Source organism: Dipodomys merriami, unplaced genomic scaffold (genome assembly GCF_024711535.1).
Source record: "Dipodomys merriami isolate MVZ:Mamm:240054 unplaced genomic scaffold, mDipMer1.0.p SCAF_424, whole genome shotgun sequence".
Lineage (NCBI taxonomy): Eukaryota > Metazoa > Chordata > Mammalia > Rodentia > Heteromyidae > Dipodomys > Dipodomys merriami.
This window is the reverse complement of record NW_027205871.1, coordinates 835,663-862,137: the sequence shown is the minus strand read 5'-3', so window position 1 is coordinate 862,137 and position 26,475 is coordinate 835,663. Positions and strand designations below refer to the sequence as shown.

General features: G+C 36.4%; 1 pseudogene; it reads left to right on the top strand.

Annotated features, from left to right (window-relative positions):
- Nucleotides 1-24,012: 24,012 nt before the first annotated feature.
- LOC138807634 (periphilin-1-like) lies at nucleotides 24,013-24,677 on the top strand (annotated as a pseudogene).
- Nucleotides 24,678-26,475: the final 1,798 nt, after the last annotated feature.

The following is a 26,475-nucleotide window of genomic DNA, read 5'->3' as shown; positions in this document are numbered from 1 at the left end:
GATGAAGTGTCCTGTCTTAGGTCTCTCAGGTACTTAATGTAAGTCTTTACACTCCAAAATTTATGAAGTCAGAGTTGGAAAACAGGGCAATTTAAAAACTTTTCTCTATGGAGCCTTAGCATTTTTCAATATCAGAAGGACTCCAGAAAGATGGAAAATTAAAATAGAGAAACTGGGGCTGGGAAGGTGTCTCAGTGTTAGAGTGCTTGCCTTGCATGCATGAAGCCCGGGGTTCGATTCCTCAGCACCACATAAGCAGAAAAAGCCAGAAATGGGGTTGAGGGTCAAGTGGTAGAGTGCTAGTCTACAGTTGAAGAGCTGAGGGACAGAGCCCAGGCCCAGATTTCAGGCCCCACAACCAACAAAAAGAGAAAAGAAAAAGGGAAAAAAAGAGAAACCACAACAGTCACTGTCAACTAGCTTACTATTCGTCCTTTTGACTTATGATGGCAAAATACCAGACACTAAATTGGTTATAAACAACAAATTTATTTCTGCACTCTGGAGCCTGGAGGTCCAAGATTGCAATGCCAGCAGTCAGGATTTTTTTTTCTGAGTGATGCACTGTACTAGATCAAGAGTGAAATCTATTTGGTTTTGTTTACTTAAATCCCAGTCATGAAGGCTTGCCATCCACATACACACAAAGGCCCACTTCTGCCTCAAACTGTGATCCTCCTACTTCTGCCTCTTATCAATATGTGTCACATTTGTTTTAGGTGTTGATATTTTCACCATACCAAGAGCAAGCCTCCGATACCTTCCAGAGTCTAAGTCATAAGTATTTAGAATTATAGGCATGCACCACTATATCAACCTGAATTTTTCTAAAAAGAAATCTTCAGTACTTCTGCTAACAAAGAGATATTCACTCACTTATCTTTATTCTGCAATTCTCTGCCTCTGGAACTTCTTTCTCATTGTTCTCCTCACTGAAGCCGGCAAGTTTGTGATAACTTCAGTTTTGTTAATGCTTTCAAAATATTCCTTTTTAGTCTGCATTCTTCATGCCTCATGATCTATATCATAGTGATTTTCCTTACCAAAAATGTTTGTCTCATCCAGGAGAGGTGACTGATGCCTGCAATCCTGAGCAGCTGATGTAAAGACTTTAGTTGGAATCAAGCCAAATATTTTCTATCTAAAAGGAAACTGGGTGCCACTTAATAACATAAAAATCATTATTTCATATTTGTTATAATAACACCTTACAAATTTAAAGTGATTCATTTGATAACCTTAATAGAAACAAGGAATTAAACATGAATTTCTCTCAGGAAATCCAAGTCACTCATTACAACCCTAACTTATTTGGGGAGAGAGTTGAAATCTCGTTCAGAAAACATAACCACGTGCCATTGTTACATTCTCCTTTCTGTCATTATCCAACATGCTTCAGAGGAAACAGACTTAAACATATATGAGTCCTGGAATATTTTGTAAATGCCAGCATTGAATGATCTTTCCATGGTAAAAAAAAAAAAAAAAAAAAAAAAAACTCTTCACAAATTTTCATGCTCCTGAACAACCCATCCTGTTGTTTTGCTCTGAGCCTGGATGAATTTTCCCATTTGTCCTTCTGTGGCACTTCCTCTAGGATAGGTGTGTGTCTTTTCCTTTATTCGGCCGATATGGAGTTTTATTTCCTCTTTCAAACATTCTGAGAAGCTATTGCCAGGCCACAAAAAGTAAGATAAAATTTTCATCCCATATTCTCCCCTCACAGTTCTCCTGCCCTGAAAAACTGTTTACTGAACAAAATGGAACAATGATTGCACAGTGATATAAACCTGAAAGAGCATTATCACACTAGTCATAATACCAGAGAGGAACAAGTAGAGGAATCATTATCTGTGTGTCACCAGTATCAATCGACCTACTACATCCATGTTTAAATGGGACAACTAATAGATCTTTTTCTAGCTGCCAGTGGCTCACACCAGCAATGCTAGCTACTCAGCAGACTGAGGTCTGAAGATTGTGGTTCAAAGCAAGCCCAGGATAGAAAGTCCATGAGATTTTTACCTCCAATTAACTACCAAAAAGCTGAAAGTGGTACTGTGGCACAAGGGGTAGATTTCTAACCTTGAGCAAAACAGCTCAGGGATAGCATGCAAGCCAAAGAAACAGCACACACACAAAGATATATGTTCTTTTTCATAAGATGAAGATTTTGAAGTCAAATAATCTTTATGCCAATTAATAGCTATGCTGTCTTGGGCTTGAAATCCTCAAGTTCATCTTCCTTGCCTGTACAATGAAGAAATTTTGCAAAACTGGTGCAGTGGGCGAATCCAGTCATAATGTATATGTGTGAAAATGTAAGTAGGTAAATTCAGGGGGTGGGGTTGGGAAAGATAAAGAAGAATGATCAAATTGGTGACATCCTTTAAGATGTACTCACAAACTGACTTTTTAAATTAAAGCTCCTCACAATAAAAAAATAAAAATTAAAAAATTAATACTCTTTTGTTCACTACTTAGGTATAATTTTTTAAGTAGAAAAAAATGTAACCAGTGCATCAGTGCAAACCACACCTCTTAGGGCCAGATAGTGCATAATTGTTTCTTTTAAAGAATACAGGACAGAGAAGAGTGGAACAAATCATTTCCAGAATAAAACTGATCAACTCTACCCCAAAGTTACCATCAATAGTGATGTTGACATATACCCTTGATTTCATGCACTCAGAGCACATTTCCCCCCATCCCCCAATCCTGGGTTTGAATTCAGTGCCAAGCTTGTGTCCCAGAGCTTCCCCTAGCCCCACCCCTCAAAGCTACTGCTCTAACATTTGAGCCACAGCTCCAATTCTGGCTATTTTTGGTTAATTGGAGATGAGTCTCATGGATTTTCCTGCCCAGGCTGGCTTTGAATCACAATCCTCAAATCTCAGGTGTGGAATATAGTTGTGAACCACCATACCAGTATGCACCATACCAGTGCATACTTTTGCACTGTAATTCTCCTCCCTGAAACCTCATAGCCACAATCTTAGGCGAAAAGATTCAGAGAGCCCCCAATTGAAGACCATTCTACAGAATGTCCTGTCACATACTCCTAAAACGGGAGAAATGCCATCTCTTTCCCTTTGGTGAAAATAATAGAAGTTATATTATTATATGACAATAATAATAGATATTATTATAATGTTCACAATATGTATTCCCATCCCCATTGCTACCAGGCTTGGTTGTATAACAAATCACATGTAAGAAATGATGACACGTGTCTTTTCTGAGCTTTAGTCCTGTAGTTTTCACACTTTTCTTCCCCTAGAAACCTCTATCACTCAGTGAATCACAGAATGGACACCATGCTGAATGTCAGTGGACCTGGAAGAGGCTTGGTAGCATGAGAGAGAGTAATCAAAGTTGTAAGCTATTGAGTCATTGGGGTTTGTTTCCCACAGTAAAATCACTCTCACATTGAAGTCCTATTTCTAGGTAATCTAGGCCTCTTTCTCTTCACTCCACTCCCTCCCCCTTCTCATTATTCCTGAATATTTTCTTTTCTACCAGCTTATCCTCAGGTGACACCAATTCATGAGTCTCCTTATCCAAGAAACTGTTTTTAGTGTTCCTATATTACTTTTTCTCTTAGGGGTTTCTTCACTTTGTCTTTCTGAGGTTTTCAGCCAGAAGCTTCCAAGTGCGATGGATCCTCAGATAAAATCCCTCTGCCCAGGCTGGGAAGGTGGCTCAGTGGTAAAGTGCTCGCTTTGCATGCATGAGGTCCTAGCTTCGATTCCTCAGCACCACATAAGCAGAAAAAGTCAGAAGTGACACTGTGGCCCAAGTGGTAGAGCACTAGCCTTGAGCTGAAGAGCTGAGGGCCAGTGCCCAGGCCCAGAGTTCAGGCCCCAAAACTGATCCCCCCCAAAAATCCCTTGCTTACTTTCACTCCACTCATGTTGGTCTACTAGGAAGCCAGAATAAGATGAAGCTCCAGAAACCTTTTTGGATAGAAAAAGAAACGACCACATGGGAAGAGATTGGGAGCTGAACACAGGCAGGAGGGCTCATGGCTTCAATCTCAACTGTCTTCTGTATCATTGCCCAGTTACCAGCGGTGAGTCTTTCCTCCAAAATCAATGTGGCGAATTCTGCAATTCGTATTGACTCATCCACATACACAGACCTAGTTAGGCATCCAGAATGACTTAAAATAAAGATTTCCTACATCAGAGAAATCTGTACCGGAGAAAATGGGCAGAAAGAACTTCATTTAATCAGGTTCAATTCATATTTACATGCTTAAAATTTAACTGAGCATAATATCAAATTCACCCAGCCTTCATAAATTCAAAATATCCAAGCAACTACATTTTATAGGAGGTAAATATTCACAGCACAAATCCGAATTCCTGAAGGGGTGGTGCTCTCAGAAAATAAGGAATTAGGGTTCAGGACACATGTCAGACACATTTCACTTCAGCATCAAGATTAAATTCATTAACACAGGCTGCAAAAGTTGTTTACTTTCAACATGTAAGCACATATAATTTTTTTTCTGGACTTAGTAAAAAAGATGGAAGAGTTTGATTTCCCTTCTCAATTTCAATCTTCACATTCACATTTTCTTCTAAGGAAGTCTATCTCACTCACCTGAAAATATAAAATATGTCTTCATACGAGGGTCTTCTGGACATCTGGGAGCAAAATAGGAGGACAGAAACAGGCTACAGGAAGCTTGATTGTTCAGAAATAAAACATGTTTTTACTTATTCCATGGAAAGCCTTGATGGCACAGCTAAGCTAGTTTGGAAGGGCTTGTCCTTTCCACAACCCAGGTGGGAAGGTGCTTAAGTGGGAGGGGAGAAATGTCTTAATTTCAGAAAAAGGCAAAAGAATGGTGATGGCTTTTCTTCTCAGAAGAGAACCTTTAAATAGGATACATTTTTCTTTTCATAAAACACTTAAATATACAGTAGTCACCTTCACTGAAATTTCCCCTTCTTTAGTTAGTTACCTGTGCTCAACTGTGCTCTGAAAAGATTAAATGGAAAAAAATATAATATTTTGAAAGAGACCACATTCACACAATACCTTTTTTGAATTTTGTGGATGTAAGGTCTCACTGTAGATCTCTCTCATTGTTTTCCTGCCTCAATATTATTTCCTGGGATTACAGGTGTGCACTTCCACACCCATTTCACATTACTTTTTTACAGTGTATTGATACAATTCTTCTACTCTATTAGTTACTGTTATAATTGTCTTACTGTTCCTAATTTATAACTTAAGAATTATTGTAACTATAGTTGTCTGGGTAAAAGTATAAAATGGTCATCTTGGTATTTATAGGGTTGCTTCCAGAACTGATTGAGTATACTAAAATCTGCATAGGCTCCATTCCCATATATGAAATAGCATAATATGTCATACAATGTAAGTTACACTTTAAATTATGTCAATGTTATATATATTACCAACATATATGTAACAGTATGTAAATAGTTGCTATATTGAATATTTGGGGAACAATTTTTTTCCTGAATATTTTAAATTTCTGGTTGGAAGGACACTTAATGTGGAAATTCTGGATACTGAAGGTTAACGACATAAAGTACTTCATTAATTTCAGGTTTCTACTTGGAATGTATATCCAGAAGCTAAGCAGGAACTACAATAAGATCAAAGAGAAACTTGAACCACTTATTTTGTCATAATTATTCACTAAATAAAATGTGGATAAATGTGATTCTCTAGCTCTTCCTCCTTCTCCTCCCCCTTCTTCTCCTTCCCCTCCTCATTGTCTTCCTCCTTGCTCTTCTTCTTCTTCTTCTTCTTCTTCTTCTTCTTCTTCTTCTTCTTCTTCTTCTACTTGGGTCCAGTCGTGGGGCCTGAACATTGGGCCTGGGAGAAGTCCCTCAGCTCTTCAGCTCAAGGCTAGCACTCTACCACTTAAGCCACAGCGCCACTTCTGCCTTTTTTTCTTTTTGCTTATGTGGTGCTGAGGAATCGAACCCAGGGCCTCAGGCAAGCAAGGCAAATGCTTTACCACTGAGCCACCTTCCCTGCCCCTCTTATTCTTAGTCTTCATCCTCTTTTCTCAGTGCTGAAGATCCAACGCAGGGCCTTGCACATGCTAGCTTTGGTGTCAAACACAATTCTACATCCCAATCCTTTAGACCTTCTAAAAAGACAATTTGAGAATTTCACAACGTTGGATAATCAACACTAATTTTCTTTTTCCTTTCTAGGCTCCAAAACAAGGGAAAGTGTGTGTGTGTGTGGGGGGGAGATAAATGGGACAGTCATCTAGGGAAAACTTTGCTGATTGTCATATTTTATTTTTTTTGTTCAGGTGGCATTTAAAAATGTATTAGCATATAATTTAAATCATATTTTTAAAATTTCTTCATGGGAACAAAGACCAACTAAATAATTTTTGTCATTTATGTGTATAAAGTTCAAAATGCTGTCTCTATAAGAATCTTATAAAAAGTTTTTGGATATGATTTCTACCATCTCCTAAGAGGCAAAGCTGAAGTCTATACATTAAATATTTTAATCATCATATGCAATCATTAGGAAGGATAACTCAAAAATCAATAGAAACAATAAAAAATATGCCATACATGATAAAAAGGAAAATTATTGATCAAACAAATGTTTATCATCTTGACGGTTAGAGAAAAACCATCTGGGGATGTGCAAAATTACAGAAAAGAGTATATTTAAATTCTAAAAAGGAGAAAACACTTAAAATATTGAAAGAGAAACATGCATCAGTAGGTCATGCTTGTAGTCCTAGATGCTCACGGGCTCATTAGTGGCTAAAGAAAAGCAAGAATAAACTAGATAATATCAACTGATAACCTTTCATAATTCAAACGACAGTATAACAGAAGTGAAAACATATCCAATAGATAGAGGACACATACTTGCTAATGCTACAATGTAAGGCTACAATGATCCTGAGTCTTAAGTATTTTTATATCTTCTAATTGTATACAAATTATTTCTGAATAGGATATTTCTTTAAAGAACCTATGTAAATTAATAGTCAATAGGAGAAGTATATGAAGTAAGTTCCTCTTTAGTAATTTAGAAAAAATAAAAAGAAAAGTCACTAATGTAACAATTATATAAAAAGGTGAAAAAAAATATAGTAATGCATTTGTGGAGAAATTGATTTACTCCACATAGCAGATCGATTTGTATAATACTGCAATCATTTTAGCAAGCAAGTTTTCAAGTCTTCAAAAGGTCAAAGTGAATTGTATACGATCCAGCCATTACACTTCTATGTATGTATTAAACAGAAGTAAAAAACTTGTTTGGACAGGGAATGTAGTTCATTGACAGTGCACTGGAACAGTACATGTGAGACCCTGGAAATAATCCCCCAAAACACATTTTGAAAAGACACACTATAAAGAATGTATGATGGACAAATTCCTATAAGTGAATTTTATATCTATTTTAATTTCTGTTCTAAAGTTTACAGAATTTCTATTTGAAGAAATGCAAGTTTGTGAAAATTACACTTGGAAAACCTCTGATTGTACAATTCACTTACAAAGTACTAAAATGTATACAATGAAAAGAGATAATATATTGCATATGAATTACATGTCAGCAAAAAAAATCTATTGTTAAAAATACTTCACACAAAACGCAGATTACCTAGAAAGATGTTTTTGGTGTTGGTTAAAAACTATTTGTAAACTAGTTTTTAAAACAAAGATGTGATTTCTGTTTATTTTGAGTGTATACAGAGATAACTCACTCAAAAAATGAATGTGAGAACTGGAATATGTAGGAATTATGTATCTTTTATAAGTAATTTATAATCTTTTCTGGAAGAAACTTTTAGCAAATGAGAGAAGACACAAATCTATGCATCTGCATTTTATGAAAACCATATCTTACTTGCTCAATCCAATTGCTTTTCTCTACTTTCTAGGAAAAAAGTATTCTTAAGATAAGAGCCAATAGCAGTGAAAAGAAAAAAATACAAAATCATCATGATTTATCTGTGAAAATAACAAATGAAATAAAATAATTCCACTTAAGGGAGTTCAGTATTAGCGTTTATGAAGAAGATGTTCCTGAATGCCAACCTCCATTGCTTTTTTTGGAATTTTAATTTCTACGAATATATGAAAACTAGAACTAGAAAACAAATATAGTCTTAGAGCAAACCAGCCTTGGAAAATTTTCTTAATTGTTTTGTAATTACAAAAGAATTGATACCATTAAGCAAATGATCCTTTCCTTAGGAAACCATTTAAAACTGTTTACAACTTATTATAATTCAAATAACAAGCAAGAATAATTTTATATAATCATTACAAATGTCATCTTACTATTATCGTAAAATAGAATAAAAGGCCAGTCCCAATATATTACCTACGAATCATTATTCTTAATTCCTAATCATTACCTAAATACCTTAAACAATCTAAATAGTCATATTTTAACATAGACGTAAATATTCGATACTTTTTACTTAACATTTTCCAGGAGCATGCATTCATTTTTCTAAGAAATATTCACAGCAGTTAGAAGATGCTTTGGTGAAATTAATGTAATACATTTTGTTGTTGTTTTTGTTGTTATTGTTTACAAGGCCTGGGCATTGTCCCTAGGCATTTTTATGTTCGAGGCCAGCAGTCTACATCTTGAAGAACAGAGCTAATTCCTGTTTTTGAGGGGTTAATTGGAGATAAGAATGTAACAAGTATTTTTCTGTTTTGGCTAGTTTTGAAAACAATTCTAAGATCTCAGGCTCCAGAGTAAATAGAGTTACAGGCATGAGTTACTGTCACTTTGTTTGATTTTTTTAAATTTTAATAATGTTTTGTGATTTTTGCTTCATGATAATGTACATTGTTCTACACATAAATTTAGATATATGTATATATTTCTGATGACAAATTCTCTCTAAAAATGTATGTCTTTCTACACATAATGTAGAAACATATATATATATATATATATATATATATATATATTTCTGAAGACAGACATCCTCTGAAAATTTTATGCTACTATTTTTTACCTTTTTCATTTAAAAGATATACAGTCTATTTTTCCAAAAGTTTCCTGTAGTAAAATAACTAATAATTCAATAGAAAATAGAGTTTTTTACTTTCGATTGAATTTTAGATATACACAAGATATTGTAGTAATGTTTATAAGCATATTCTTTGAAAAATTCTGTTCAATCTCTTAAATATTTGTGTGTAATCACAGGGAGAGAGGAAGTTAATTCATACTGGTTAGGAATTTTCAATGCTTCAAAAAATCTATTCAATAATTTGTTATAAGCACATAGTCAAGCTACCTGCTATGGCTTATTTTTTTGTTTCTTTATTCCAAAATTTAACATGGTTGCATGCACAGTGGTAACATTAAAATTATTAATCAAAATACAAATAATTACAAAACCATAGACACATATCAGCCTTTCAATTATTAGCACTTATGATGCTAATAATAATAATAATGACCACAATGTAGCCTGATAATGACAATATTGTGATTGAAAAGGAAAAATTACTAGACATCTTTGAAGCTAGATTTCCCATATTGAATACATAGTTATAAACAGCATTGGATTATATACAATAACAAGAGGAGAGTTTCAATATCAAGAAACACAATCACATAAACTGGTGAGACAGTAAAAACCCTAATGTTATTCTTGTAGTCTGTCTAATGTATATTCACTTTTCATGGTGGTATTGATTTTTTATAAATAAAATCATTTATTTACAAATGTTGATTATTCAACATAGATAAAACAAAATATGCTTAGTGCTTTCTGTTATCAACTGATATTGTTTGTTCTAGCCTTGGGAACTTAGGAGAAAGCCTTTCACTACCCAGACAGCCATTGGCTTAGTTATATATCCCTAGAAGGTAACAACAAATGCTTCAAGCATGTTCACTCATTAGACAGAAATCTGTGGTCAGTTTCTCTCCAGTACACTGGAGAGAATCTATGTATAAATTTATGAAGAACACTTGACAACAAATAAAATAAAAGAGAAATTTAGATGGACTAAGATGTAGTTTTAAACTTAGTGAGATTAGTTCAAATAACATTCCCATATAGATACTATTCAATAACCAATGTTTTCTATGAATACTTAGGATCTATGTTAAAAGGGCAGAATGATGCAGGCTCCAGTCTCAGGATTATGTGAGGACTGTGTTTGTGTATATGGAAAGCTCTTGGCATGCCAGGCTCGAGAGGGAACATGTTCTATCTCCCTATCTCAAAACACATGTCACAGACTCCTGGGAGCTGAGGAAGTAGCTCTTCTGCTTACTTAAGCATAGACGATCAGCTAGTCAAGCATTTTCCTGAGACTGGAGAAGTGGTTTGAGCTTTCTCTAAAGTAGTTTAGATAATAATATATGAAGACATTGTTTCATAGGTTAAGTAAGATGTATCTGTTGAAATTTTTTGTGAATGTCTCCTGACTAAATCTTGCCAGAGATAATGCTTGTTTGTCTTTAAATACCCACTAACAATAAAGCACAGCATGCAGTGCCAATTGCTGTTTGCACTCTGCATCCCTGGGTCCTGGTGATTTTGTGACCCTTACCCAGGGACCCGAATGCCTTAGAAATATTGAGTATGTTCTTCAATACATCTGTAAACACATGACACGATTTACATAATACCACTTACAAATCTGTAATTGCCTTAAAAGAACACAGGCCTTAGAGCCAGGAGGTAAAATTTATTTTTATTTCTGCATGAAAAATATTTGAGATTTTATACCAAAAAACTGAATTTGACTCTTTTCTTATTTGTAAGCTATGGTGGAAAATGTAAGGACTCTTCACTTTTCTTTTTTCTTGCTCTAGAAGTCACTAAATACATTCTTCAATATTCCTGGTAGATTACATCCATTTACAGATGGGAAATGTAAGGCCAACAGTCAATGTAATGAATAAATAATGATAGTAGAATTTGTGTCTGAGCTCTTCACTCTGTGTCCTTATAAGGAGCAGTAATTTGGTGATGGAGAGGATCAGTATGAAAAAACTATGGGGAAAAAACCATACTTGTTAAAGGTTGTTTAATACCAGGTGACCAGTGATGATTACATGAAAGAGGCTGGTGTCAGGGGTATAAAAAGGAGTACATAGAAATCATATTAGTGACAGAAACTGAGAAAATCTTGATCATTCATCTTATCTAATGGGAGGGAGTAGATGAGTAAGAACAAATCTAAAGTGTTCTACATCTATGTCTAGGCAACTGTGTTAGTGATATTCTTGGTGATAGAGATTACAGGAGGAAATGATGATGGATTTAGGGGAAAAAACTCGCTGAGAGTTCTAAAGTTTATATTAAACTGATGGAAAGATAGGCCTGTTTAGACATCATCAAAATATCCATGGCCATGAATATGAAAAAGAATAATAAAATCAGGGGCATTATTAAAGGGAAGAGGAAAAGGAAAGTTCTCACACAAGTGCGAGCAATATGAGCACCAGTGTGGACAAGATTGGAAGGAAGAGATAAAGAAGGAAACATGAAAGTAATAAACACAGATTTACACAAGTAAAGAATGGAAAGAATTTGCAGGAAGAAAAGTTCAAAACTCTTACAGAGGTATTGAAGGAAATATGCTATTTGGATTTGAAAATTAAAAGGGCATAGACAACTTCAATAAGAACAGAGTTTTGGTAAAATGATCGAGATATGTCATATTGATGAAATTTTGAGATATGAATGTGAAGCCATAAAATTCTGGATCCAGGAATTCAACAGATCCTGTAGATTTTAAATGTTGGGAACAAATGTTTTTATCCTATCCTTAGAAGAATTATACAGATGTAACTGTCATGAACTTTACTTAGATATATTCTGTGAATAGTTTTGAAGCCTTTGATTAGCCAGGAGATTATAGATTGAACTAAAACACAGACAGGTCTCATTTGTCCTACAGTTCCAATGAGTTACCCATGTATCCACATCAGTTTGGGATTTCATTGAAATATCTTTAGATATGTTTAGGTATCTTATCAGCCTATCCATTACAAATGTAGGACAAGTAACATCAAATATTAGGTTGAAAATACAGGTTTACTGATGTTACTCAAGACACCTCAAATTGATTCTTCTTTAGCCATTGAGTCATCATAACTGCCAAATACTGTATTTCAATCTAGTTCTTTTCAGGGATATTTTCATTCTGAAATAACCCTTCCAATCAACCTGCCACAAATTCTTTTTTTTGTCGATCGTAGGGCTTGAACTCTGGGCCTGGGCACTGTGCCTGTACTCTGCAGTACAAGCCGAGCGCTCTAACACTTGAGCCACAGCACCACTTCACACAAATTCTTATATGTAGGAAGTGCACTTATAAACTTCAAGCTTTTATTGAATGGAAGAGTTCAGACAGTACCCACACTACTAGGATTAAATGCCTAAAAAGATAAGGCATTTTGCTGTAATGCCTTTCTTTAATTTTCTCATATAAATTGGCAAGTAGAGAAGGATTCTAATGTAACAATAATACAATGGTGACTTGTATTAACACAACATTCAGGATCTAGTGTTAATTTGGATACTTACTAATTAGCTCCAATCTTTGTGGATATTTATAGGTCTCCAGGGTAATCTAATGAGCTCCAAGAAAATGTCCCTAAGGAGCCTTTCAATTATAATATGCCTTTTTGTCTCCAAATGCTTTAAATTCTACACCAGCTAATGTGGGCATCGATTTATACTGTTGAACGTTCCCCTTCAGATAGTGAGTATGACCCTATTGCTTAACATGGAGAAAGTACCTTCTTACATAGACTGGGCATGTGCAAACAAGAAGTGGTAGCTGAACAATGTTCTTAGCAGTTTGTACAGATGAAATGGAAATAGAGCAACTGTGAACTCAGAACAAACGTGGAAAAGAAGACGAAGGAACAAAGAAGAATGTGCCAAGGAAATGTTGAAGTGCAACTGCAAATAATGTGCTCAGGTGTGAGGGTGTGTTCAAAGTACAGCCAGGCACTGTCATTCGATAACATAGGGGAAAAAACCTACTTTAACCCATCTTGGATAATCATACAAGTAGAAGCCCCTAACTCTGACTCTCAAATCAACCACAAAATCATCAATTTAGGGAGTATTTTCCAAGAGCAAAGTGAGAAAAAGAGGGCACATCACAGTTAGTGTTCTGATTGAAGTAATGACAATCACATTAATTTTCTTAAAATTTTCATTTATTTTGGAGCATTAAGTGGAAAAAAGACAAGTAAATATTTTTTCAAGAATCTAAATTAAGTGGGGAGTATGCTATTGGTCTCTTTTTTACTTGGAAGTTAAAGATTATGTCTTTTTTTTAATTGTGGGAATAGTGTAGAGAGGGTATACAATTAAATGGACAGGGTAATAAGTATATTTCTTTTTTTTGGGTGGGGGGGTGTCCGGGAGTGGGGCCTGAACTATGGACCTGGGCACTGTCCCTCAACCCTTCAGCTCAAAGCTAATGCTCTACCACTTGAGCCATAGCGCCACTTCCGGCTTTTTTCATTTTGCTTATGTGGTGCTGATCAATCTAACCGAAGGCCTCATGCATGCAAGGCAAGCACTCTGCCACGGAGCAACCTTCCCAGCCCATGAGTACATTTCTTATCAAGCATTGTTGCCTTCTCCATTGTTTCCCCTTCCCATCCCTTCCCATCGCCCCCCCCACAACACACCTCCACATCCGCCCCCACCACCCTCCCCCCCCCGTCCCTCGATCAAAGTTGTTAGGTTCATTTTTCGACATAATATCTTGTACATCTCATTGTTGCAATGGGCCCCCTGTATCTCTTTAAACAATTTTCCTTTTCCCTTCCCATCCACAAAGTATACCAACATCAAATACAGTGAGAACAGGGGCTATACCGTGGGGTAGGGATGTGCAAAGCAACAAAAAAATCATCATATATATGTATATATATATATATATATATATATATATATATATATATATATATATATGTTAGAAATAATTGCAAGGAAGAAAAACCATTGAATCCTTATCTTGGGGTTTATTTAGCCTCAAATTAATTTATCTGAACTTTTCTGCTTCTCTGAGACATATACTAGTTATTGCAAATAAGGGGAACCATGAGAACTATGTTTCTTTGGGCCTGGATTACTTCAGTTAATATAATTTTTCCCAAGTCTTTCCATTTCCTAAAAAATGGGGTAATGCCTTTCTTTCTGAGGGAGGCATAGAATTTCATTGTGTATATATTCCACATTTTCTTGACCATTCATATACTGAGGGGCATCTGGGTTGGTTCCAGATCTTAGCTATGGTAAATAATGCTGCAATAAACACAGTTGTGCTCTTAGCTTTAGTTTGGTCTTGTTTGTGATCATTTGGGTAAATGCCCAAATGTGGGATTGCTGGGTCATAGGGGAGCTCTATGTGGAGTCTTTTGAGGAACCTCCATACTACTTTCCAAAGTGGTTGAACAAGTTTACACTCCCACCAACAATGCAATAAAGATCCCTTCAGCCCACATCCCCTCCAGCATCTGTTGTTATTAGAGTTCTTGATTTTAGCCATTGTAACTGGGATGAGGTGTTATCTCCATGTTGTTTTGATTTGCACGTCCTTTATGGCTTGGGAAAGTGAGCATTTCTTCATGTGTCTATTGGGCATCCTTCTTTCTTCTTCAGAGAAGTTTCTCTTTAAGTCTTTAGCCCACTTATTTATTGGGAAGTTGTTTCTTTGAGGATTTGTTGTTGGGGGATTTAATTTTTTGAGTTCCAGGTATATTTTAGATATGAGACCCTTGACCATTTTATGGCTAGTGAAGATCTTCTCACAATCCGTGGGTTTTCTATGGATCTTGCTAGCTATGTCCTTTGCCATGCAGAAGCTCTGGAATTTCATGCAATCCCATTAGTCCAACCTTTCCTTGATTTGTTGTGTTTCTGGTTCTCTTTTCAGGAAATTTCAGCCTGTGCCAAGGAGACCTAAGGTTTCTCTTATACCATCCTCTAATGTTTTCAGAGTGTCCTTTGACTGTGTGGTTTTTGATCTATTTGGAGTTGATTCTGGTGAAGGGTGATATATTAGAATCTCGCTTTTGTTTTCTACAAGCTGTTAACCAATTTTGCCAGCAGCATTTACTGAAGAGGCTGTCTTTCTTCCATCCTAATTTTTAGCTCCCTTATCGAGGATTAGATGGCTATAGTGCTGTGGGTACATTTCTGGGTTTTCAATTCTATTCCATTGGTCCTGAGGTCTGTTCTTGTGCCACTACCAAGCTGTTTTGTTTAATATGGCTTTGTAGTAGAGTTTGCAATTTGGTATTGATATTCCTCCAACACAGTTCTTTCTGTTAAGGATAATTTTTTCTATTCAGGGTCTTTAATTGTTCCATATGAATTTTTAGAATGACTCTTCTATTTCCATGAATAATAAAGCTGGAATATTCATAGGTATCGTATTGAATTTGTAGATAGCTTTGGAAAATATTTCCATTTTCACAAAGTTGATCATTCTAATCCAGGATCATTGTAGGTTTTTCCACTTCCTAAGTTCTGTTTTGATATCCTTTTTCAGGTTTTTAAATTTTTCATCATAGTGATCCTTCACTTCTGTAGTTAAGTTAATTCCTAGGTGAAGTGCCCAGATCTCAGATCCCCCCTGGCAGACTACCAGAGACCACGATCAATGCAAACAGCAAAGAGTCGTTTATTGCAAGCTCGAGCTTGGTTCTCTGCACACTCGGTAACTGGTGATGCTAAGAGTTCCTGAGTAAAAATTAGCACAGCTTTTATAATATCAAACAATCAAGTTTAGAGGGTTTCACACAAGCGAGTTCAAAAGTTCAGGGGGTTTCCAAATAAGCAAGTTCACAATTTCAGTGGGTTTAAGTCCACCCTGATGGCACTTGCCATTTTTCTGATGGAACACTTAGGCAACTGCTCTGTTCCTTAAGGGTGGGCAGGGTTGGTGGCAACCTGCGGTTTTTTGAGAACTGTTCCTTTTTTGAGGTTATTCTGAGGGCAGCACAGCTACAGGTTGTTGGGCTTAATCTTAAAATGCAGTTTCTGTAGCTCTTCATTCCATCCTCTTCTAGAGCATCAGGAACTAATCATGGTCCCCTAATTGGCACAGTCTTTTATATTTACAGTTCGGTATTGGGATCTCAGAGCTAAGAGATGGACTACACTGATCTCTTTTTTTACAAGGTCCAATTGTGAGTAAAAAAATAACAGTACCAAAGGTCTTTATATTTTTTACACATTTTAAGAAATCCTTTTTAATTTATTTTTTATCCAAAGGATACCAATTTTTTCCCCAAGGCTTCCTTTACTACCCTCCTCTTCTTTACAATTCCTTGAGCTTCTTTTGGCTAGAGTGTAAAACTGCCCATTTTTTCCTGTTGCTTGTGGAACCAACTTATCTCAGAACAGCCTCAAAACACCACTGAGATGGAGAATTTTGCTAGATTTTAAGGCTAAGAGCAGAGCTGCGTCTTATTCCTTTTACTACCTGCATTGATAACACACTCGGATTTTTACCATACTAGAGACAAACTAGGCTGTGACTATAAAGTGGATTTCCAGTCACTGTGCACTGAAGTGCCTATGGCAAGCAAGCCAGTGATATCCTTTCTCCCAATATCCACTGTGGGAATAGAGAGGGTTTTTGGATATTACCCAAAAGAATGTCCCACAAGATCTTAGTTTTAGCAGCTTTTAACTGGGTTGAGTCTCAGGTGATTGAACCCGAAAGGATTTCAGACTACTTTTCCACGGTGGAGGTGGTCTGAGTGACGATATAGATTTCTTCCAGTTGACTGTCAGCCGGTCTTCAAACTTTACCCATTAGGGTGTGCAGCTGCATCAGCAGGTCTCGCAGTGACTCCAAGGACTGTCACAGCTCATGCTGGGCTGCAAATTCCTACACAAACTGCATTGACATTGCAGGCTTTGGCCCCGTTGGATTTTAAGACTGTTCAGACAATAGCCCAGGATAATTTACCAAAATGACAATTTTTTTTTACTAAACATATATTTTTGTAAACAAACACAAAAGGCTTAATCTTGTAACCTTCTCCAACAGATGCAGTCTGAACACTTGCACAGCTGTTAACACTATTCTTTATGCCTATTTTTTTTAAAAAATAATTATTTTATCTTTTTTGCCTCGTTTGTCCAAAACTGACTCTGGACTCTTGATCTTAAAAGGGGAATGGTGGTCTAAGGTCTATATTCTGTAACTTCTTCAAGCTGACTTTAGGGGCGTTGATTCTACCTAGCCAGGAACACATAACCTTCTAAATTTTTCCCTTTTCTTTTCTTTTTCCTTTTCTGGGTTCTTAAATAAAATACAGTTTTAGACAGAACAGGTAACATTTTTTGACAGTGTAAAACTAACCTTTATATGTAAATTTTTAGTATTTATCCCCAAATTATTGCCAAGGGAACTAAATCCCAAACAGCCAATGCATTTTAAAATATTAGGTTTTTAAATACCAGATTTTCTAATTTTTAAGTTAATGAATTTCTAAAATTCCATTTAAAACAATGTAAAAGTTCTTTAAAATTTTGGTAAGGTCCAAAACTCATAACCTTTTACATTTTAAATTTTAACTCACCCGATTGTTACAGCATGCAGACAATTTTTATTTTGAACATGTTCACAAACACATACAAAACACTCACACAGATCTTAAAGCGCACAAAAATCAACATCAGTTGTATGTACATTTTTTAAATTTTTAAACAAAAATTTAAGACAATTTTTCTTTTAAACTAAGTACCTTTTTTGAGCTTCATTTTCCCAGAGCTTGCTTGTTTAGCAAGGCAATTTACCAATGGATCTTTTTAATCCCTTCTGTTGGAGGAGGGCTGGAGGAGGGGGTTGCCTGAAACTAAACTGGCCTGATTTTTTTTAATCCAATTTTAGACAAGAGCACTTTTCAAATTTTTACATTGTCAGGGCTAGTTGAAAAGTCCAAACCAGGCACACAGCCTTCCACACCCTCCCCACTGGCAGACTCCACAAGGAGAAAATGTGGCCTGAGGCGTCAAGGGAACCAACCTTCCACGCCTCACAGGAAGAGGGGCATAGCAGGTCTGTGACTGAGCCCAGCTAGGGGCTGAAACTTTTATTTCCCCAGAAATGTTCAAATAAATAACAAAAACACAAATAAACACAAAAACCAAGTATCCACACTTAAAACTGGTACCAATTCTTAAACAGAACTAGACAACAACCAAAGGCTGAGTTGGGGACTAATGGGCCCCCAGTTCATCCCTATCAGAACTCTGCACCATTCTCACTCAGAAAGCTGAATCCAGAGTCTGGTGAGTGAGCTGGCCACCTTCACCAAGAACTTCCCCACCTCAGAAAACAGAACAGAAACCACACCAATGTAAACAAGACAGACAAGTGGCCACAAAGACAAAATCAGGTCTCAGTGAATGGGGTGACATTTCACCACTATTAACAATTGGGCCTCAAATCCATTTACCAGGGGATTTGAGTCCCCTCTACTCACCTCCAGAGGATTTTTCATTTAGATTCCTGCAAACGTGACACACAGGGGCCTTCCAAGGAGGAGAATTCCAAGTCATCTTGGAGCAAGGGAAAGAAGTCTCTAGTGGCCATCCCTTCAGACTGACAGGTTCTCCCACATGCTCAGACCTCCCTGGGCTAAGGCCTGAGGCTAAAATCTTGCTGGGAGCACTTGCAGGTAGTCAGTGGCAGTTTCATCCTGAATATCGTTGATAAATTGAAGGTGCCAAATCAGAACGACAAACAAAACACTCAACAGAAAGAAACAACTAAAGAAAAAGACACATGCTGAGGGTTGTAAATTGCCAACCAGAAAGGGCCAGACTTAGATGGCATATTCTCCAAAAAATGCCGGCATGAAAGTGCCAGACTACAGATGGAAAATTTCCACAAAAATGTTACACTAAACAGCAATTCACCAGATGGGGACTGGGGAATTCTCCCACAGACCCCGTGGGAGCCCTATAGCGTGTTCTACAAGACTCTTTGCCAACCAGAATACAGATCCCGCGGGAAAGCAGAATTACAGATACAGAACCTGCAGGTGACCAAAAATAGAGAATGGTAATGACTCAACTTACTGGCCGGGTTTTTCACCACTCCATGCTTTGGGGTCTGGGTGAGTTTATGGGGGAAATCCCGGATGAGCCCCCAGATGAATTGCCCAGATTTTGGATGCCCCCTCACAGACAACCAGAGACCATGATCAATGCAAACAGCAAAGAGTCATTTATTGCAAGCTCGAGCTTGGTACTCTGCACAATAGGTAACCAGTGATTCTAGGAGGCCCTGAGCACAAAATTAACACAACTTTTATAGTATCAAACAATCAAGGGTAGAGGGTCTCCACATAAGCAAGTTCACAAGTTCGGGGGGTTTAAGTCCACCCTGATGGCACTAACATTTTTCTGATGGGACAATTAGGCAACTGTTCTATTCCTTGAGGGTGGGAAGGGTTGGTGGCAACCTGCGGTTTTTTGAGAACTGTTCCTCTTTTGAGGTTGTTCTGAGGGAAGCACAGCTACAGGTTGGTGGGGTTAATCTTAAAATGGGGTTACTGTAGCTCTTCACTAGGTATTTTATTTTTTGTAGAGCTATTACGAATGTAGTTGCTTTCCTGATTTCATCCATGCTTTCCTTATTGTTGGCATACAGAAAAGCCATGGATTTTAGAGGGTTAATTTTATACCATGCTACTTACCAAAGATTTGAATCAACCTGATTAAATTGAGAGTGAGGTCCGTGGGATTCTTTAAATACAAGATCATGTCATCTGCAAAGAGGGAGAGTTTTACTTCATCTTTCCCCATTTGGATCCCTTTTATATTTGCATCTTGTCTTATTGCTGTAGCTAGGTATTCTAATACTAAATTGAAGATAAGTGAAGAGACTGGACATCCTTGTCTGATTTCTGAGTTAAGAGGAATGGCTTTAGTTTTTCATCATTAAGTATAATGCTGGCTGTATGTTTGTCATATATAGCCTTTATTGTATTGAGGCAGGTTCTGTGGATTCCTAATTTTTCCAGAACCTTTATCGTAAACGAGTATTGGAAATGCTTTTTCTGCATCTATTGTGATAACCATGTGGTTCTTATTATTGCTTTTGTTGATGTAATGAATTATATTAATTCATTTGCATCCCTGAAATGAATCCTGTTTGATTATAATATATGATTATTTGGATGAATAGTTGAAGTCCACTGGCCAAAATTTTGTTGAGAACTTTTGCTTCAATGTTCATCAAAGAAATGGGTCTATACTTCTCTTTCGTTGATGAGTCTCTGCCTGGTTTTGGGATGAGGGAATTGATGGCTTCATAGAATGAGTTCGGTAGTGAACATTCTCTTTGAATTTCATTGAAGATTTGAAGGAGTATTGGTGTAAGTTCTGCTTTGAAGGTATCGTAGAATTCCACTGTAAATTTATCTTATTCTAGGCTTTTCTTCGATGGGAGGTCTCTTATTGTTGTTTCTATTTCAATGCTTTATATGCACCTTTTAAGATGGTTCAACTGATCTTGGTTTAGTTTCAGCATGTCAATATTTGCTAGGAAATGGTCCATTTCTGCCAAGTTCTCAACCTTACTAGCATAAAGTTTTGAGAAGTATTCCCTTATAGTGTTCTGAATCTTGGTAGTTTCTGTGGTGAAATTTCCATTCTCATCTCTGACTTTATTTATTTTGCTGTGTTCTATTCTTTTTCTAAGTTTTTCTAAAGTCTATTTTGTTAATTTTATCAAAGAATCAACTCTTTGTTGGGTTGATTCCTTGTATTTTTTTTAGATTCTAATTCATTAAATTCTGATTTAATTTTGATTATTTCTTTCCGTCTACTGGATTGGGGTTTATCTTGCTGCTCTATTTCAAGGAGGTTCAGATCTATCTAAATTTTTTATTTCAGCTCTCTCCAATTTGTTGTTGAAGGAACTCAGAGCTATAAAATTACCTCTGAGTACTGCCTTTGCTTTGTCCCAGAGGATCTGATAATTTTATATGTTCATTTTTGTTGAATATCATGAACACTGGAATTTCTTTCTAATCGCTTCCATGACCCATTGGTGATTCAACAGTGTGTTGTTTAGCATCTAAATGTTACAGGACTTTCTTTGGTGGCTTTTGGTGTTGAGTTCTAAATTTATTTCCTTGTGTTCTTAGTAATGCAAGGTATAAATTCAATATTTCTGAATTTGGACAGGTTTGCTTTGGACGTAAAATGTGGTCTATTTTGGAAAATGTTCTGTGTGCTGCTGAGAAAAACGTGTATTCTGATGCTGCTGGGTGAAATATTAGGTAGATGTCTGTTAAATCTAGGTTTTTAGATTTGTGGTTTCTCTGTTGAGTTTTTTGCCAAGTTGATCTATGAAGTGGGGATAGGAGTGTGATAAAGTTCCCAACAATTAATGTCTTTGGATCTATGTGAAAATTGAGGGAATGTAGTGTTTATTAGATAAATTTGGGTGCTCCGTGGTTTGGTGAATAGAGATGTAGAATTGTAATATCCTCCTGAAGGACCCATCCCTTAATTAGTATGTAGCGACATTTTTTAATCTATTCTCACTAATTTTAATTTGAAGTCTATTTCATGTGATATTAGGATTGTAATTCCCACCAGTTTATCGGAGCCATTTGCCCGGTAGACTTTGTTTCACCTTCAAAATATGTTTTTTTATGGACCAGTTCTGACTTCTGAAGGCAGCAGATAGAAGGATCTTGCTTTTTAATCCAACTAGACAATCTATGTCACTTAATTGGAGAGTTAAGTCCAGAGTTAGGAATGATAGGTGTTTGAGAGTTCCTGCAATGTAATCCACCTTCTTGGGATCTTCAGTGACTGGATTCTTCCTATGGTTGTTGGATTCTCAGTTTGGGTGCAGTTTCTTGGCCTTTCTTGTGGTCTTGTTGATTTTTCTATGTGTAGGCATCTTCAAGTATCTTTTATAGGGCTGGCTTGGTGGAGACATATTGTTTCAGTTTTTCTTTGCTATGGAAGGTTTTTATTTCACCTTCGGTTATCAAGGAGAGTTTCGTTGGTTACACTGTTCTTGATTGATAGTTGTCTTTAGAGCATGGCCTCGATCATCGCAGGCTCTTCTTGCTTTAATTGTCTTGCTGCGACATCTGAGGTGATTCTAATTGGTTTCCCTTTATAAGTGGTTGACTTTTACTCCCTGAGAGTTTTAAGGAATTTTTCTTTTGTCTAAACTGATCCCGTACGGATTATAATGTCATGGTGGGATATCCTATTCTTGTCTAGTCTATTTGGAGTTCTAAAAGCTTCTTGTATCTGAATAGGCCTATCTTTTTGCATCTTTGGGAAATTCTCTTCTAGGATCCTATTAACCAAGTTTGCTAGACCATTAAGTTATGTCTCTATGTGATCCTCCACATCCATTATCCTCAGATTAGGCCGTCAGATGGTGTCTCCCAAATGGTGAATAGATGTATCATATTTTTCGGATTTGTCTTGGATAGTTGTATGTTCTTTCTCTATAATAACCTGGCTGTCCTCACTCCCTCAGATTCGATGTTCTGCATGGTCTAACCTACTGTCAAGACTTTCTAATTTTTTTCTTTCTTTTCCTTCTAATTGGTTGGCATTGATGGCTTCAAATTCTTTGTTGGAGCTTTGTTTTCGATCTTGTATGAAATTCTTTACTTCCTTAATTTTGTGCTCAGTGTTTATTCTAAAATCACTTAGTTGATTGGTTATGGTTTCCTTGAACTCCCATTCCTTCTGTTGGGCTCCATTCAGCATTCAATTTGTGATTTACCTGAATTCTTTCAGCTGTCTGTTTATAGATTCCATGAATACCTTTATTGATCTTTGTGTATTCTCATCCCCCTCTCAAAATTCCTGTATAACTCTTTGATTAGCTTCCTCACGTTCACATAATTCCTGTCCTTCTTTTTGACTGTTCTCAGCCTGCTCACACAATTCCTTTATTTCTCATTGACTCTTCTCAACATGCTCACGCAATTCTTGTATCACTCTTTGAGTAGTTCCTCATGCTCACGAGATCTCTGTGTTGATCTTTGGTTTGCCTCCTCTCTCTTCCTATCATGCTAATCCTGAGATGCTTGCAAGTTTTCAATCATTTCATTCACCATGTTTAGCAGTAGTGTTTGTAGAGCTTTTTGGGGACTCTCCTCTGGATTATTCATTAACTGTTCTGTCACTTGATTATCATGAATGGGAGTTGAGATACCCGGATTTGCCATTTTTCTTGTGTTTTTCTGTCTTGTTCTGACCATTTGGTATGAAAGTAAAATTGTGTGCTCGAATAGTATTTTAAGGCAAGCATCAACCAGAGTCCTTTATTTACACAGTCAAAATGACTGCAGATAAAATGTAGTTCAACAGATACAATCTATTCAAACAAGTATGATTAATAGGCTTTGAACAGCAGAGAAGAATTTGGCAAAACAGAAATTATTACGTTTAGGGAAATATGTGGGAGAAATAAGTTTAGTTGTATGTGGAAAGGCAAAAGGGGAGTGAATTTAATCAAGTTCTAATTTCAGAGAGGGAAAAGGATTGGACAGAATGTTAGGAGAGAGATTAAAAAAAGAAAAAATTGAAAAAGAACAATTGAAATTTAAAAAGTGAAACTCAAAATTATGTAAATATAAAGAAATGTTATTGAGAGAAGAAAAGGATAGGATGAGAGGAGGGGAGGAACAGAAAGGAAATATGAAAAACTAAAAAATAAAAATCCTTAAAATTAGTTACTTGAAAATTATATAGGTATAAAGAGATAATACTGCTATTAAAGAATTTAAGCCTAAGAGTTTGTGAATAGAGTAATAAATTTCTGGATTATGTGTGTACTCAATGGAGGATAGCATATAATAATCGATGAAGGTTATATATCTGCGCCTGGGCAGAACAGCAATTAAGGCATGCAAAAAAGAAAGAGAAAAAATGAAAAGAATAAAAAAGAGGGGACATAAGCTACATAAAATAAAATTTCACTCTTTCTTGTCTACTCTCCAACCACCATGAGGAACGGAAGAGATGGTTTTAGAAGAAAAAGTTTCTACTTTTCCCATTTTTCAAGGGATCGTTCTCCCCATAAAAGGGAGCATCCATTTTTCAGAGTCACCTGGAGGTCGAAAGGACTCTCCACACAACAGATCTGGCTCCAGTTTCAGCAGCAGGGGCTACTCTCCAGGACGGAGCAGAGCATATTCATTCCACAAGTCTCAGCATAGTTGTGGTGCCTGAACTCTGAGCCTGGGCGCTGACCCCCAGCTCTTCAGCTCAAGGCTAGCACTCTACCACTTGAGCCACAGCACCACTTCCAGCTTTTTTCTTTTTGCTTGTATGGTGCTGAGGAATCGAACATAGGGCCTCATGCATGCAAGGCAAGTGCTCTGCCACTGAGCTACCTCCCCAGCCCTCTACTCAGTCTTTGAAAACATCATGAGACACTTCACGTTCAAGCTCTTCAAGAGTTCCTTCATCAAAGGTTTATCGGCAAAACTGCAAAACTTTCGGGATGGTTGTGAAAATGCTGATTGAAAAAGATCCTTCATTAGAACAGTCAATACAGTTTGCACTGAGGCAAAATTTACATGAAATAGGTGAGCATTGTGTTGAACAATTGAAGCATTAAATTGCAGAGTATGATAATTCTGCTCAAGATTTTGGAGAGCATTTTTAGAAGAATAAGTGTCTAGGTATAATAAACATTAAAAGTAATCTTTCTAGATATAACCACACTCCCTCATCCACCTGTGGAACTGTGTAATTTTTTAATGTACGGGACTTTTGTGATGAAGAGCAATATTTTATTTGGCCATATTTCCAATTCAGTCAAAGGTCTAAAATAGTCTTGGAAAGATACTTTAGCTATAATTTTTTTCTAAACATAAATTCACTTAGTCCATATTCCCACAGCAACTCCCCATCTCTCCCCTCAAATGATGGTTAATTTGCTAAGCTTTGGTAAAACAATCCTGGAGAGTAGCTCTTTGTACTTACTCTACTTTACTGTCTTTGATAACATATGCTGATTTGTTTAGTCATTTGAGTATAATTTATAGGTAGAGATCATTCCACTTAAAATGATAGTCTTTTGCATTCTTGGAGCAGAGATCGCCATGTGAAAACTGTTACCATTTTGAGTTGTGATTTTTTTTGCTGACTTTTTTGTTAGTCCTTTAGCAAGTTGAGGATACCATCCTAATAAACAGTACCCTGGTATCTTAGTGCATATTTGCTTTCAGAACAGTTCTCATTCAGCAACAAAACAACTTTCAAAATTCTAAATCATAACAATTTTTTCTCAAAACATATAACAGTGTTTTCTCTTAAAATATTCATGAATGTTTAAGTACTGTAGTTGATCAAATATTAAATATCATATAGTAAGAATAAAAGAAATCAATTTGAGGTGGAAGATGAGTATTTTAAAAATGTAATTACTGCAATAACTTTCTACAGAAAAAACTCAGCAAATATAGGAGATTGGTGTTTAACATTTCCTTAGACCCATACTGGTTTAAACCATTTTTCAAACTATTTTTTATTAGTCTCTATAATATGAGTGTTTTGTTCTGCTGAATTTTTTTTTGTGGGGGGTGGGAGCCGGTTGTGGGGCCTGAACTCTGGGCGTGGATGCTGTCCCTCAGCTCTTCAGCTCAAGGCTAGTGCTCTACCACTTGAGCCACAGCACCACTTCTGGCTTTTTTCTATTTGCTTATGTGGTGCTGAGGAATCAAACCCAGGGCCTCTGGCATGCAAGGCAATCGCTATACCACTGAGCCACCTTCCCAGCCCCTGTTCTGTTGATTTTTAAATGTCTTAACCTTCCAAATGTTCTTGAAAGAAACAAAGGAGAATTAGTAAGTTAGCAAGCAGTCTGCGTGTGTTCCAGTCTTTCATGAGTGAGCCAACAAAATCATGAGTTAGTTAAGAATTTAACAGGGACCATTAGAATATTCCATTTTTCCTCGCCATTTTCAGCAGTCCTGTGCATTGAACCAAAATAAAATTTTGTAGCATTAGTTAATACGGCACTTTTAACAATCATGTTTGTTATTACTGCCCAATTGCATTATACTCCCATTCTTTTTCCATTTTTACCATGTTATCACTTCAATTCTGGCATATTTCTATGCCCTTTATTGTTGCCTTCATCTAAAAGTACCTAAAGTTTACATTGAATGTCAGAATAGCAATATAAATAATTTTAATGTAGCTTATGATTTGTGCTTCAAAATATGTGTTGTATCATTTTGCAAGTTTTGATGAAGGCCATTTAAGTTTTCTTAGACCACCTTAATTTTCCTCTCTTTGAAATCTAACTTCTTAACTTTTCAACATTTATAAACTATAAGCCCAATAAAAGTTCCATATATTATCTGCTATTCTTCAGTGTAAATAATGATGTGTTGCTCAATTTAGAAAGATCAAGGCGTCATTGATGTTGATATTATTTTATCTTCTCGCTGTATTTT